The sequence below is a fragment of the Mus caroli genome, unplaced genomic scaffold (genome assembly GCF_978045245.1).
Source record: "Mus caroli unplaced genomic scaffold, Mus_caroli_1 scaffold_17, whole genome shotgun sequence".
In the NCBI taxonomy this organism is placed as follows: domain Eukaryota; kingdom Metazoa; phylum Chordata; class Mammalia; order Rodentia; family Muridae; genus Mus; species Mus caroli.
This window is the reverse complement of record NW_028227272.1, coordinates 57,595,491-57,610,528: the sequence shown is the minus strand read 5'-3', so window position 1 is coordinate 57,610,528 and position 15,038 is coordinate 57,595,491. Positions and strand designations below refer to the sequence as shown.

The 15,038-nt window shown below is 39.3% G+C and overlaps 1 protein-coding gene and 1 pseudogene across 3 annotated transcripts in view; both read left to right on the top strand.

Annotated features, from left to right (window-relative positions):
- Epha6 (EPH receptor A6) overlaps positions 1 to 15,038 on the top strand; it is a 922,149-nt gene that overhangs the window by 187,511 nt on the left and 719,600 nt on the right. The gene's annotated exons all lie outside the window — the stretch shown is intronic.
- LOC110311231 (ATP synthase F(0) complex subunit C1, mitochondrial pseudogene) lies at positions 3,981 to 4,403 on the top strand (annotated as a pseudogene).

Here is a 15,038-nt window from a genome sequence, read left to right as displayed (position 1 = left end):
TTTACAGCAGCTTGGATAATTCAAAGGTTATTTCATCTTCAAAGACCTACACTATCATAGATGACAACACATGAAGGATGCATGACTAGATTCCAGTTATGATCTATGGGCAGGTGGTTTGCTTGAAGACTATCTACTTTCTCAAAGTTATACTGCATAGCACCTTGGGAAGAATCTATGTGAATATCTTAAGTTTCAGAAGCTTTCTAAATTTGTTGGTGTATTTCCTGAGCCTTACATACCTCTTCTTCCTTCCAGAAATGGATGTTTTCATCAAGAGGAATTTGGTGCAAAAAGCATGTATGCATGCGCACTATAAATGATAGATAGATAGATAGATAGATAGATAGATAGATAGATGACTGAGAACTAATACAACCAATTATAAGAAAGATCAAGTAAAAATGTTACTCTTTAGACTCATGCACTATGAGATTTGTTCACACAAAGGTCATTATCCATAGAAATAGATACATACTAGTTCAATAGAGTTACTTATAGCCTGCCTGTATTTAAAAGTTATTGTGCTTACTGTCTTGGTTTGCTTTACTGTCAAATTGTTAGCCTACATTCATCTGAGAAGAAAGCCTCAAATGAGAAATAGCCTAGATCAAACTGGCCTGTAGTCTTATCTGTGGGCATTTGTCTTAATTGTTAATTGATGTAGACAGGGGCCCATCCCACTTTATGTGGTGCCTTCTCTAGGTAGGGTATCTTGAACAGAATAAGAAAATGAGCCACGTAAAATGATCTATGTTAACTAAAAAACAAACAAACAAACAAAAAAAACCCAAACAAACAAAAATCAATAACAACAAAAAATAATTAAAACAAAAAATCCCCATAGTTTCTTTCATACATTTTTACTGTTACGTTAGATTCTTGACTCTTGATTGGATATTAATGCTGTGTCCAATGGTATGTAGGCCTGCCTTCAAGTTCCTGTGTTGGCCCTGTCTCTTCAATGATAGACTGTGACCTTAGTTTTAAAATACCCACTCTCATTTGATTTGGGTCCGAATATTTTACTTCAAAAAAATGTAACTAAAACACTTGACCTATGGATATCTGATAAAAAAAAAATTAAGAAATGCAATTAAGGAGTGTTCCTCCTGCTCCACATCTTTGACAACATGCATTATCACTTGAGATTTCATCCTAGCCATTCTGATGGGTGTAATATGAAATCTCAGAGTGGTTTTGATTTATATTTCCCTGACGACTATAGATATAGAGCAATTCTTTAAGTGTTTCTCAGTCATTAAATATTTCAATGTTGAGAAGTCTCTGTTTAGCACTGTACCAATTTTTTAAATTAATTTATTTTTTTTACAAACAGTATTTTATTCCCCTCCCCCATCCGCCCTCCAACTGTTCCACATCCCATACCTCCTCCCTAGCCCCATGATCTCTAAACTCCCTGGGGCCTCCAGTTTCTTGAGAGTTAGGTACATCATCTTTGAATGAACACAGACCTGTTGGTCCTCTACTGTTCATGTGTTGGAGGTCTCATATCAGCTGGTATATGCTGCAGGTTTGGTGGTCCAGTGTTTGAGAGATCTCGGGGCCCAAGAGTTATTGAGACTGCTGGTCCTCATACAGGGTCCCCTTCTCCTCAGCTTCTTTCAGCTTTTCCCTAGTTCAACCACAGGGGTCAGCTGCTTCTGTCCATTGGTTGGATGCAAATATCTGCATCTAACTCTTTCAGCTGCTTGTTGGGTCTTCCAGAGTACTTTCATGCTAGGTCCCTTTTTGTGAGTGCTCCATAGCCTCAGTAATAGTGTCAGGCCTTGGGACCTCCCCTTGAGCTGGATCCTACTTTGGGCCTGTCACTGGGCCTTCTTTTACTCAGGCTCCTCTCCATTTCCACCCCTGTAATTCTTTAAGATTGTCAAGAGTTGTGACTGTGGGATGGCCCTCCTCTCCCTCATTTGATGCCCTGTCTTCCTGCTGGAGGTATGCTCTATAAGTCCCCTCTCCCTAATGTTAGGCATTTCATCTAAGTTCCCTCCAACTGAGTCCTAAGAGTCTCTCACCTCCAAGGTCTCTGGTGATTCTGGAGGGTGCCCCCAACCTCCCACCTCCCAAGGTTGCCTGTTTCCATTCCTTCTGCTGGCCCTCAGGGCTTCATTGCTTTTCCCTCACCAATTCCAGGTCAGGTTATCCTCTCTCCCCCCACTTCCCTCCCCTGATGTCCACTTTCCCTCCCAGGTGCCTCCCTACCTCCCCACTTGTGATTGCTTTCTTCTCCCTCCCAAGTGGGACTGAGGCATCCTTACTTGAGCCCTTCAGCTTGTTGACTTTTTGAGTTCTGTGGACTGTATCTTGTGTATTCTGTACTTTTTGAGGAGCTAATATTAACTTATTAGTGAGTACATACCATGTGTGTCCTTTTGGGTATGAGTTACCTCACTCAGGATATTTTCTAGTTCCACCCATTTGCCTGAAAAACTCAGGATGTCCTTCTTCTTAATAGCTAAGTAGTATTCCATTGTGTAAATGAACCACATTTTCTGTATCCATTCTTCTGTCGTGAGACATCTAGGTTGTTTCCAGCTTCTGGCTATCACAAATAAGGCCACTATGAGCATAGTGGAACATGTGCCCCTGTGGCATGGAGGGACATCTTTTGGGTATATTCCCAAAAGTGGTATAGCTGGGTCTTCAGATAGATCTGTTTTCAATTTTCTGAGGAACCTCTAGATTGATTTCCAGAGTGGTTGTACCAGTTTGCAATCCTACCAGCAATGGAGGAGTGTTCCTCTTTATATACATCCTCTCCAACATGTGTTGTCACCTGTGGTTTTGATCTTAGCCATTCTGATTGGTGTAAGGTGGAATCACAGGGTCATTTTGATTTGCATTTCTCTGATCACTAAGGACTTTGAACATTTCTTTAGGTGCCTCTCAACCATCTGTTGGGTTATTTTGTAATGTGGTGTTGAATTTCTTGAGTTCTTTATATATTTTGGATTATAGCCCTCTGAGAGATGTTGGGTTGGTGAGAATCTGTTCCCATTCTGTAGGCTGCTGTTTGACTCCAAGCAGCATAGGGTATGGAGCCTGAAGTGGATTCCTCCTGTAGCCAGGCAAGGCTTTCAGTGGAGGGAGGGAGACACCAACATACCCACAAATCCTTTGCCTAAATTTCCCTTGCCTACAAGATGTGCACGGACAAAGGTAGAGGAATTATTGAGAGAATGGCCAATCAATGCCTGGCCCAAATTAAGATCTACCTCATGAGAGACCCAACCCCTGAATATATTAATAATGCTCTGCTATGCTTGCTGACAGAAGCCTAGCACAACTGTCATTTGCGAGGCTTCATCCAGCAGCTGATAAAATCAGATGCAGAAACCTGCACCCAAAAATTAGGCAGAGCTCAGGGAGTCTTGTGGAAGAGTCAGAGGAATGATTAAAGGAGCTGGAAGGTTCAAAGGTACCACAAGAAAACCTATAGAACCAACTGATTTGAGCCTATGGGAGCTCACAAAGACTGAGCCACCACCCAAAAAGCATGCATGGACTGGACTTAGTCCCCCTATACATATGTAGTAGATATACATCTTGTTCTTCATGTGGGTCCCCAACAATTGTAACAGAGCTGTCTCTTACTCATACTCTGTTGTCTGCCTTTTGATCCCTTTCCCCTAGATGGACTGCCTTGTCTGCCCAAAGTTGGAGAGAACACAGTTATTCCTGTTAAGACTTGATATGTTATGGCAGTTTGATACTCAAGATCAGATGCTCACCTTGAAGGGGAGGGGAAATGGGAGAAGAGAGTGAGAGGGTGGGACTTGGAGGACAGGAGGTAGGCAGATTGCATTCAAGATGCAAAATGAATAAAGAAGTAAATTAATGAAAAATGCAGTGATGAAATGATCTTGTTTTCCCTCATGTAGATTAAGCATAATCCCCCATCCATTTGTCCTTTAATCATTGTCAATAAAAGCTTCTGACTAATGCTGGGAGATTGAAACATGCAGACCACCAAGACACTACTCATTTCTCCAGTTCTGATTCACTCCTCTACCAGGGGTTTAATCAGGCCTGGGTCTGCCTCCCTCCTGAGTAGACCAGAGGCCCCATCTAAACAGCCTTCCTTCTGAAGCTCCCCTCTCCAGGTGGCCAGATGGGAATCGCAGACCAGAGTCATTTCCCGGGACATAGACACAGCAGCCAAGTTTATTGGTGCTGGGGCCGCCACAGTTGATGTTGGGGCCGCCACAGTTGGTGTTGGGACTGGCATTGGCACCGTATTTAGTAGCTAGATAATTGGCTATGCTAGGAACCTACCTCTCAAGCAGCAGCTCTTCTTTTATGCCATTCTGGGGTTTGCCCTGTCTGAGGCCATGGGACTCTTCTGTTGGATGGTCGACTTCCTCATTCTCTTTGCCATGTGAGGCTCCATGGGGTCACCCAGCCGCCCCTGCTGCTTTGACTCCATGCCCGTCCTGGTGCTGGAATGTACTGAGCTTTACCATTAAACAACAACAATGTTTCTCAAAAAAAAAAAATCTTCTCACTAAACATTTATGAATTACTCTTATGATCACTGTCATAAATACACTCCATGCAGAATAAGCACACTGGGAAGTGGCCCTTCTGTGTCATCGATTTACCAGAAGGTTATATAGATCACACCTTCCAGACATATTCCCAGACTACTTCCTCTTCTTCAGAATAATTAACCACGCAGAGAACACTCGGTTTGTATGATGTGGCATTTCCACACCTGTACTCCACAGATCACTCACCAGGAACATTTGGCAATACCTTTAATTAGCTTTAAATAAAATCTTAATTCACATCTTTCTAACCCTCACCATCTACATGATCTAGCCCTTGTTGGCTCCTGCAATTTCCCTGCTTTCTAAATCTCCCTTACTTCCTATGACTACACTCACATTGCTTTTACTCTGATTTTCAAACTTTCCAAGATTCTTTCTTAAGTCCTGTACCTGTGTTATTTTTTCTGACTTAATTATAATACTGTCTACCCCTACATAATAGTTCATTGAGGCTGCCATTAAAAAAAATAAATATATCCTTCTGGAGCTGAGACAGAAGGAAGGACCATGCAGAGACTGCCCCACCTGGGGACCCATGCCATAATCAGCCACCAAACGCAGGCACAATTGCATATGCCAGCAAGATTTTGCTGACATGACCCAGATACAGCTGTCTCTTGTGAGGCTATGCCAGTGTCTGGCAAATACAGAAGTGGGTGCTCACAGTCATCTATTGGATGTAACAAAGGGCCCCCAATGGTGGAGCTAGAGAAAGCACCCAAGGAGCTGAAGGGATCTGTAACCCTATAGGTAGAACAACAATATGAACTAACCAGTACCCCATGAGCTTGTGTCTCTAGCTGCATATGTAGCAGAAGATGGCCTAGTTGGCCATCATTGGGAAGAGAGGCCCCTTGGTATTGCAAACTTTATATGCCTAAGTACAGGGGAACGCCAGGGCCAAGAAGTGGGAGTGCATGGGATGGAGAGCAGGGCACCGGGAGAGTATAGGGGGCTTTTAGGATAGCATTTGAATTGTAAATGAAGAAAATATCTAATAAAAAATTGTTTGAATAAAAAAATAATAATCCTACAAAATGAACGTTGAACATGAATCTACTTCCTCAAGGTTCTGAGGGATGAGAGTTTAAGATCAATCTAACAGTGGGCTTAGTTCCTGATGAGGATTCATATTGTTTTGACCATGGCTTTCTTCTAGAAGTTTTCACACAATATTTTCTTTGTGTACACTCAGTTGCAATTGTAATGGCTTTGATACTTTCTGTAAGACTATCAGTCCTTCCTGACTGTCATGCTCTATTCTTATTACCCCATTCAACCCTAAACCCCTCCTTAAAGCTTCTAAATACATTCACATGATGGATTAGAATTTCAACCTATGTTTTTCTAGGCTCAGTGTCAGCATGTTAACATCTTCCTTACTTCCTTGCCACCCCGACTCATGGACTCGTAGACTTTCATTATTCAGGTTAATTTTGCCAGCATTTGTTTCAGACACTTCGTTATGTACACTCTATTCCAAGAGTAACATAATTATACAGGAGCAAGAACATTCCTAGCTTTGTTTATTCACCATTAAGCTCATTATGCATAGAATTTTGCTTGGCATATGTGAGGTACTTAGAGCATATCTGTGAGTGAATGTTTTTTCTTCAATTGACTGGGTATAATCATTTCTTGGTTCGGCATATAACATATCACATAACACAGCAAACTATATAACACAAACTGGGTTTAAAATTCTGTCTCTTGTATGCCGAGACCCCACTCATTCCCACCTCAGGAATTCCATTTAAAACACCAAACCCTTGAGGGAAGATACATGAGTTGTATGATTCATGTGGTATCCAGATAACATAAAAGTGTTTGTCCATGTACACCACCAAATGGAATAACTAATTTTAAGGAGTTATAATATATCATTATTTTAGTAAATCATTTTAGGTTTTTTTTTTTTTCAGTCAATGCCTCTAGCTATGTTATAATGAAATTTCCAAGTTCCTTTTCTTACCAGGTGGCATCTTCTTGACTTTTTCTTGGCTATATGCCAGAACTTTTATAGCTGCTTGGGTTATTAGTTTATTCTTTCCCTCATTTATTTGAAAATGTCAATCATAAATTTTATCCAAACCATTTTCTACATTTACCATCTGTGATGACAGCGCTCATAGCATTGGAAGTATTAAGGTGTGGGTGGACTTCCAGATATTTCTCACTCCCACGTCTAGAAGCCAGCTCCATCTGGCAAGGGCATGACGTGACTAGAGTATCAAATAACTTCTGACCTGACTCAGTGAGGCTGTGGAATTTTTTGTTGCTGATTTCTGTTTCTCCTGTGACACTCATTTCAAAATGTCACTGTTACTTTGGCCTGGCAGTGCCTATGTTTCCTATGTAGTGTGAAACAATTCCTTGGGGAGTAAGAGGTAACCCAGATCATGGATCACTAGGAAAAAAGATCAAGCAAAATTCAGCTTCACATATCCCATGTCTTATTCATTAAAGCCCACTGAAGACTGCCACGAGGGTACCTCTTCCTTGTGTATAAGCAAGTCACTGTAGGCTCGAAGCCCTTTTCAAATCCATCCACCTAGAGAGTAGTTCACAACTTTGCTATATCCAATCATAGCAAGATAGTACACACTTCTCTATTTTTATGAACATTGTAATGCCAATAGCTTCCAATATTACTGTGAAAGAAAATAGAACTGGCTTATCAAATTGGAGGGAACATGATATTTGTGAGCTTTTCAGTGCTGTGCAAACATATGAGAGGTAATAATCCACTAAGAATGAGAGATTTAACTATCAATTTCAGAGGTTTCTGGACCTGACTGCTCAAGGCACAATGCATCAGTAGTACATTCAACTCATAGAGGCAGAGAGGAAGGGAGATGGGGAGGGATGGAGGGAGGGATGGAGGGAGGGAGAGAGAGGGGGTAAGGGAGGGTGGGAGGGAGGGAGAGAGAGAGAGAGAGAGAGAGAGAGAGAGAGAGAGAGAGAGAGAGAGAGAGAGAGAATAGGCTCAGAACCCCCAGCAGCTCCTTATGAGGCATACCTGCAGTAACTAGACTTTCTCCCTTGCTTCCAAAAAAATATGATTGCAATACACACAAGTGGTCGAACCTTTAACCCATAAGCCTTTGTAAGAATGTTGGGATCTAAATGATAAGAGTTTTGGTTTTTTTTTTTTTAATAGAGTTCCAAATGTATGAGAAATTTCTTGAGCAGATCTCAGTTCACCCAAAGGGCATGCCTTCCATGCTTAAACAAGTAGGTTCAAAGGGTCTCTGAACATGATTCATCATTTCCTGTGAAAATTTGTGATACAACTGTGTAAATGTATAAAATGATTAACTTTCATCTTCATTGACAATGCTATACTTTCAATAAAAATCTCATTTGACAGTCATTTCTATGAGCATTTACAGTATATGTTAATTATAGTATATATCTCACTATATGTATTTTATATTAAATCATTTTCTATTTTTTCTATTTTTATTTCACTAGTAATTAGTCATTCCTATACTTAAGCATTTTGAGACAAAATTATATCAAAGAAATTAATAAATATTCTTTTAAAACTTTTGGCAGTTTATATATTGAATGCTTTAAATATTCTGAATTTTTGTCTTGTCTTTACACCTATTTTCCAATAAATAATTTCCTCTATATAAGAACTTTTACTACTCTGAATTCTATTAATATTGCTAGTAATCCATTCTCTTTCTATGTTTCTAATTTTCCTTTTCTAATATGTTCTGCATATTCTAATTTTACTCTGATGTATTCACTTGGTAAAAGGTTGGCTATAGCAAAGGTTAGTAAGACTGAAAACTATTGTTAGAAAATACATTTCTAAAATTTATATTATACAAATTTAAGAAGTAAATCCTTGGGATTATTTTTACCACCTTTATGGTGTTCCTTTTAAATCTAATTTTCATTTATGCCCATTTATATATTAAAAAATTCAAGTAAGAAAATATTTTCTTTGCTGAAGTGTTATAAAATTCAATTATGCATAAAGGCAAATATCACCCTGAGTAAAGAATCAATCTGTAAAATTAACAAAATGAATCTTTTGTATCATCAGGTCCCCAGCTTATTTTTGTGCATTGCAATGGCAAATATAACATATATTTGAGTACATTGTACAAGAAACCCAAGTGGGGCGGGGCGTGGTGGTGAACACCTTTAATCCCAGCACTTGGGAGGTGGAGGCAGGCAGATTTCTGAGTTCCAGGCCAGCTTGGTCTACAAAGTGAGTTCCAGGCCAGCCAGGGCTACACAGAGAAACCCTGTCTTGAAAAACCAAAAAAAAAAAAAAAAAAAAAGAAGAAGAAGAAAAAAAGAAAAGAAACCCAAGTGGAAGTGGAAGCACATTCTTCTCCCTGCTTACAATCTCTCTTCAACCACTCCTTCCTCTCCCCTCCCCTTTCCTTTTTACTTTAAAGGGATTCTCTTGGGATTTGGTGGTCAGTTCATTTCACATTCTTTCAGAACATCAATTTGCATATCAAAGTCCAGAGAGAAATACACAGAACCTATAGTACCATCTGTTCTTCACACTCTGTTGAAACCTACATATGAATAAAGCAAGAGATTGGAGAAGACAGCTTTGCTTTTGAAAAATATATGTCAGTATTTTTCAAGCAGCAAATCACAAATATTTAATATAGTTTTAAATTGTTTCATGTTTAGATACTAATGTCAAAACAAGATATTATTTCTACTTAAAGGGATTGTTGGTAAGAGGTGATTAGCAGGTGATTATTGTAGCTTGCTAGGTTTCATATTAAGGACATGGCCCATTTTATAACTGAAAGTAAAGCATTACGAAAAACTCAATCTTTAGTTTTCAAGTTAGTACATATATTCTGACCTATTTTATCTGTAATCCACAGGAAAGGAATTCTAATAATAAACATAACAGTTCAACATTTTAAACAACTGAAGTCAAGAAGAATAGTTACAGGATTCACTTCATTCTACTCTGCTTTGAAACAGCAATTCAGTAGACAGAAGCTTTGCCCATACAGAGGTCATTTTAAATCACCCTCCCTACCTTCCTGACCTAACTGTTTTCATAGTATTTCTAAATATTACCTTTTTGAATGTACCTAAAAATAAAACAAATCCCATTTTAATGATGAAAGTTCTGCCTTCTGGAATCAACTACAGAGTGACAATTATTTTGTAAAACAGTAAAAGCAAGCCAGGGGTCAATGCTGATTTAATGAGAACACTTCCCCTTCACCTGTAATCCTAAGAATTCTGTGATGAGCATTGCAGACTGCAGTGCCTGCTGAGGTCAGAGCTAAATTCTGCACCTATTGCAAAACAGGGAAGATGTCAGGAAGACTTTGTGAGGATTTAGTGTGGTAGCCTACACAGAGCGATGAACAGAACACTTTGACCTTGTTAATGTTCACTATTATTTCATAGAATTTTATATTTCTTCAAAACACAGAAAGCTTGAAATCCTCTAGGGAAAATAGAGAGGTTGTGAGAATGATGCCTTGAGGGAGAGTGAGAAAGGGTAAGGATTCATGTGCCAGTTTATTTTTAAAAAGCAGTTCTTACATTAGAGGAATGAAATTGGACAGAAAAAGAAAATGTTACTCATTTTCTCACAAGTGACTATCAAGTATACTAGTCTCCATAGAACCTCAGCTATTTTAAGTCTGTGGGGATATGACATGAATAAACATTAACAGGTTAATGAAACTCCTGTCTGAAAATAAGGGAAATCCTGTGGCTTGTTTAATGTACCAAAACTCAACCTTCTAATACTTCATTATGGTCTCAGTTCCTCTTAGAAGCAAGGGAAATAGCTTCTGTCCCAGGGGCATGCTGACTTTAAGGAGACTTTTTTATTAACATCCCTTTGTGGACTTAACTACCATTATGTGGTTAGGATAAAATATCTTGCTGATGACCCATTTCTAATAGTTCTTAATCAAGAAAGATTTGCAGTGCTGTACATATCTTTTCTCCACATTTCTTCTTAATTCATGCACATTGGACCCCTCTCTAGTATTATCATCGAAGCTGCCAGTGCCCAATTTCCTTTCCTTACTATCTAGCATTTTCATTATGTTCAACATTATTGCAGAATTTTGATGGGCTTTTGTTTTGATATCCCAAAATATCCCCAAACTGAACACTATAAAGGAAATTAAAAACATTATGCAGAGTAAGAATACCACTGCTCAGCTGATCCATCAAGAAGTGTTTGAAGGAACTGGCTGATTTTGCCATTCAATCTTTTTAATAAATAATTGCCCAGAGGGCCCTATCAAATTATGGCTTTTTATTTCTAAGATGAATTTTTAGAACCATTTTTAACACATTTAACAACAGTTACCTTATTTGGAACACAGTGTTAGTACTTTTCCTTGTGACTGTTGAAACGATTAAATGCCAAATGCAAATTAAACACAGAATACAGTGTCTGAAGATAGCATAATTTCAATAAACATGTCTTCCTTTACGTTCCTCTCTTCTTTAATAGGTGTCATGATTGCCATGAATATCAAAGTAGGAATCATTATACCATAAAATGTCCAGAAAGATTGCTTTGTGAAACATTGTTGCGGAATGTTTTTTTTCTCATCCACTCTGAAATTGATTGTTTCTATGCAACAGCTATGAAGGTTTTCACAACTAATGTTATTTCTAAATCTGAGCACAAGAGTATAATCTATGTATAGTCCCAAATACTCAGGTGGCTGAAAGAGCAGGATCTCTTGAATGCCTGAATCTGAGATAATTTGAGGGTAATGAATTGATACCTTGTTTAAAAGAGAAGAAAATATATTTATAAAACACTAATGAAGATTGTCTTAGTTAGGGTTTCCATTGCTGGAAAGAGACACTATGACCAAGGCAACTCTTATAAAAGGACAACATTTAATTGGGGCTGTTAAACAGGTTCGAAGTTCAGTCCAACATCTCCATAGCAGGAAGCTTGGCAGTGTCCAAGCAGCATGGCACTGAAAGAGCTGAGAGTTCTAAACTTGTTCTGAAGGCAGCCAGTAGAAGACTACCTTCCAGGGAGCTAGGAGGTAGATCTCAAAGCCCATCCCAACAGTGACACTGTTCTTCCAACAATGTTGCACCTACTTCAACAAGGTCACATCTCTTAATACTGTCACTCCCTGTGCCAAGCATAATTCAAACCACCACAAAGATTTTTTTTTAATTTATTAGATTGGCCAGTTAATAGATACAACTTGATGGTAAATTCCTAGTAACAGTATAAATACTTTAAAATAACATGAAGAAAATATAATCTTTCAGATAAGTCAACCAACTACTTAGAAAAGTACATTCTTACATTCTCTGAAAAGTGTCATATTTAACTTTGTTGGATAAAAGCCTTTGCTTTAAGTATAAGAGCTTATCTCCACTGTCAGTATTTCCTTTCCTGATAAAAACAAGTAGAAGTTCTGCAAATACTTACAGCTTAAAAGACAAATGAAATACTGTATTTTATACTTAGAAACAAAAATATAAATTAAAAAAAATATATAGATTTACATTTAAACATACCAGTCACAGTTCCATAAGACATTTTGCAGAATTAGTGAGTATACTTGTTTAGTAAATAATTAGCTATACAATTATAAATATAATATAATCATTTTATACAAAGTATTTTGTAAAATTCTGTTGATTTTAGGACTTACTTGCAATGTTAAAACAACATGACATATTAGGAAAATGTAAATGTCATATGATATGTATATATAATTTATTTAATACCTTGTTTTAAGAATTTTCAGGAGAAATCCGGCCTACATAGGGCCACAAGCCTCTTCCAGTCAGAAAAGCACCAGGGCAGCTGGGGCGCAGGGTCGGCTGACACTCGCCAGCTACCCACAACACCCGCCACAGGATCTTAAGACTTCTGGAGAGTGGAACACAGCTTCTGCTCCAATCCAATTGTGCGTGGGACCTGAGACTGCATTAGTTAGGGAAGCAGAAACCGGCCTGAGTAGGGCCACAGGCCTCATCCGGCCAGATCAGCGCCAGGGTAGCTGGAGCGCAGGGTTGCCTGACACCCACCAGCTACCCACGACCCCCGCCGCAGGATTTTGGGACTGCTGGTGAGTGGAACACAGCTTCTGCTCCAGTCCAATCACGCGGGACCTGAGACCACTCTGGTTGGGGAGAGAGAAATCCGGCCTACATAGGGCCACAAGCCTCTTCCGGTCAGAAAAGCACCCGGGCAGCTGGGGCGCAGGGTCAGCTGACACTCGCCAGCTACCCACAACACCCACCACAGGATCTTAAGACTTCAGGTGAGTGGAGCACAGCTTCTGCTCCAATCCAATTGTGCACGGGACCAGAGACTGCATTAGTTAGGGAAGCAGAAAACCGGCCTGAGTAGGACCACAGGCCTCTTCCTGCTGGACCAGCACCGGGGTACCGTCAGCTACCCACGACCCCCGCCACAGGATTTAGAGACTGCTGGTGAGTGGAACACAGCTTCTGCTCCAATCTTTAAAGAGTGACAATGATAACAACTAACCCCAGAGATTACCAGATGGCGAAAGGTAAACGTAATAATCTTACTAACAGAAACCAAGACCACTCACCATCATCAGAACCCAGCACTCCCACTTCGCCCAGTCCAGGGCACCCCAACACACCGGAAAAGCTAGACACGGATCTAAAAGCATATCTCCTGATGATGGTAGAGGACTTCAAGAAGGACTTTAATAACACACTTAAAGAAATACAGGAGAACACTGCTAAACAGGCAGAAGACACTAAAGAGGAAGCACAAAAATCCCTTAAAGAATTGCAGGAGAACACTGCTAAAGAGTTACAAATCCTTAAAGAAAAACACGATAACATAATCAAACAGGTAGAAGTCCTTACAGAAAAACAGGAAAACACATCCAAACAGATGATGGAAATGAACAAAACCATACTAGACCTAAAAAGGGAAGTAGACACAATAAAGAAAACCCAAAATGAGGCAACACTGGAGATAGAAACCCTAGGAAAGAAATCTGGAACCATAGATACCAGCATCAGCAACAGAATACAAGAGATGGAAGAGAGAATCTCAGGTGCAGAAGATTCCATAGAGAACATCGGCACAACAATCAAGGAAAATGTAAAATGCAAAAAGATCCTAACTCAAAACATCCAAGAATTACAGGACACAATGAGAAGACCAAACCTACGGATAATAGGAGTGGATGAGAATGAAGATTTTCAACTCAAAGGACCAGCAAACATCTTCAACAAAATTATAGAAGAAAACTTCCCAAATCTAAAGAAAGAGATGCCCATGAACATACAAGAAGCCTACAGAACTCCAAATAGACTGGACCAGAAAAGAAATACCTCCCGACACATAATAATCAGAACAACAAATGCTCTAAATAAAGATAGAATACTAAAAGCAGTAAGAGAAAAAGGCCAAGTAACATATAAAGGCAAGCCTATCAGAATTACACCAGATTTTTCACCAGAGACTATGAAAGCCAGAAGATCCTGGACGGATGTTATACAGACACTAAAAGAACACAAATTCCAGCCCAGGCTACTATACCCAGCCAAACTCTCAATTAACATAGATGGAGAAACCAAAGTATTCCACAACAAAACCAAATTCACACATTATCTCTCCACGAATCCAGCCCTTCAAAGGATAATAACAGAAAAAAAACCAATACAAGGACAGGAACCACGCCCTAGAAACAACAAGAAGGTAATCCCTCAACAAACCTAAAAGAAGACAGCCACAAGAACAAAATGCCAACTTTAACAACAAAAATAACAGGAAACAACAATTACTTTTCCTTAATATCTCTTAATATCAATGGACTCAACTCCCCGATAAAAAGACATAGACTAACAAACTGGCTACACAAACAAGACCCAACATTTTGCTGCTTACAGGAAACTCATCTCAGAGAAAAGGATAGACACTACCTCAGAATGAAAGGCTGGAAAACAATTTTCCAAGCAAATGGCATGAAGAAACAAGCTGGAGTAGCCATTCTAATATCTGATAAGATTGACTTCCAACCCAAAGTCATTAAAAAAGACAGGGAGGGACACTTCATACTCATCAAAGGTAAAATCCTCCAAGAGGAACTATCAATCCTGAATATCTATGCTCCAAATACAAAGGCAGCCACATTCATTAAAGAAACTTTAGTAAATCTCAAAGCACACATTGCACCTCATACAATAATAGTGGGAGACTTCAACACACCACTTTCACCAATGGACAGATCATGGAAACAGAAACTAAACAGGGACACAGAGAAACTAAGAGAAATTATGAATCAAATGGATCTGGCAGATATCTACAGAACATTCTATCCTAAAACAAAAGGATATACCTTCTTCTCAGCACCTCATGGTACCTTCTCCAAAATTGACCACATAATTGGTCACAAAACAGGCCTCAACAGATACAAAAATATTGAAATTGTCCCATGCATCCTATCAGATCACCATGGACTAAGGCTG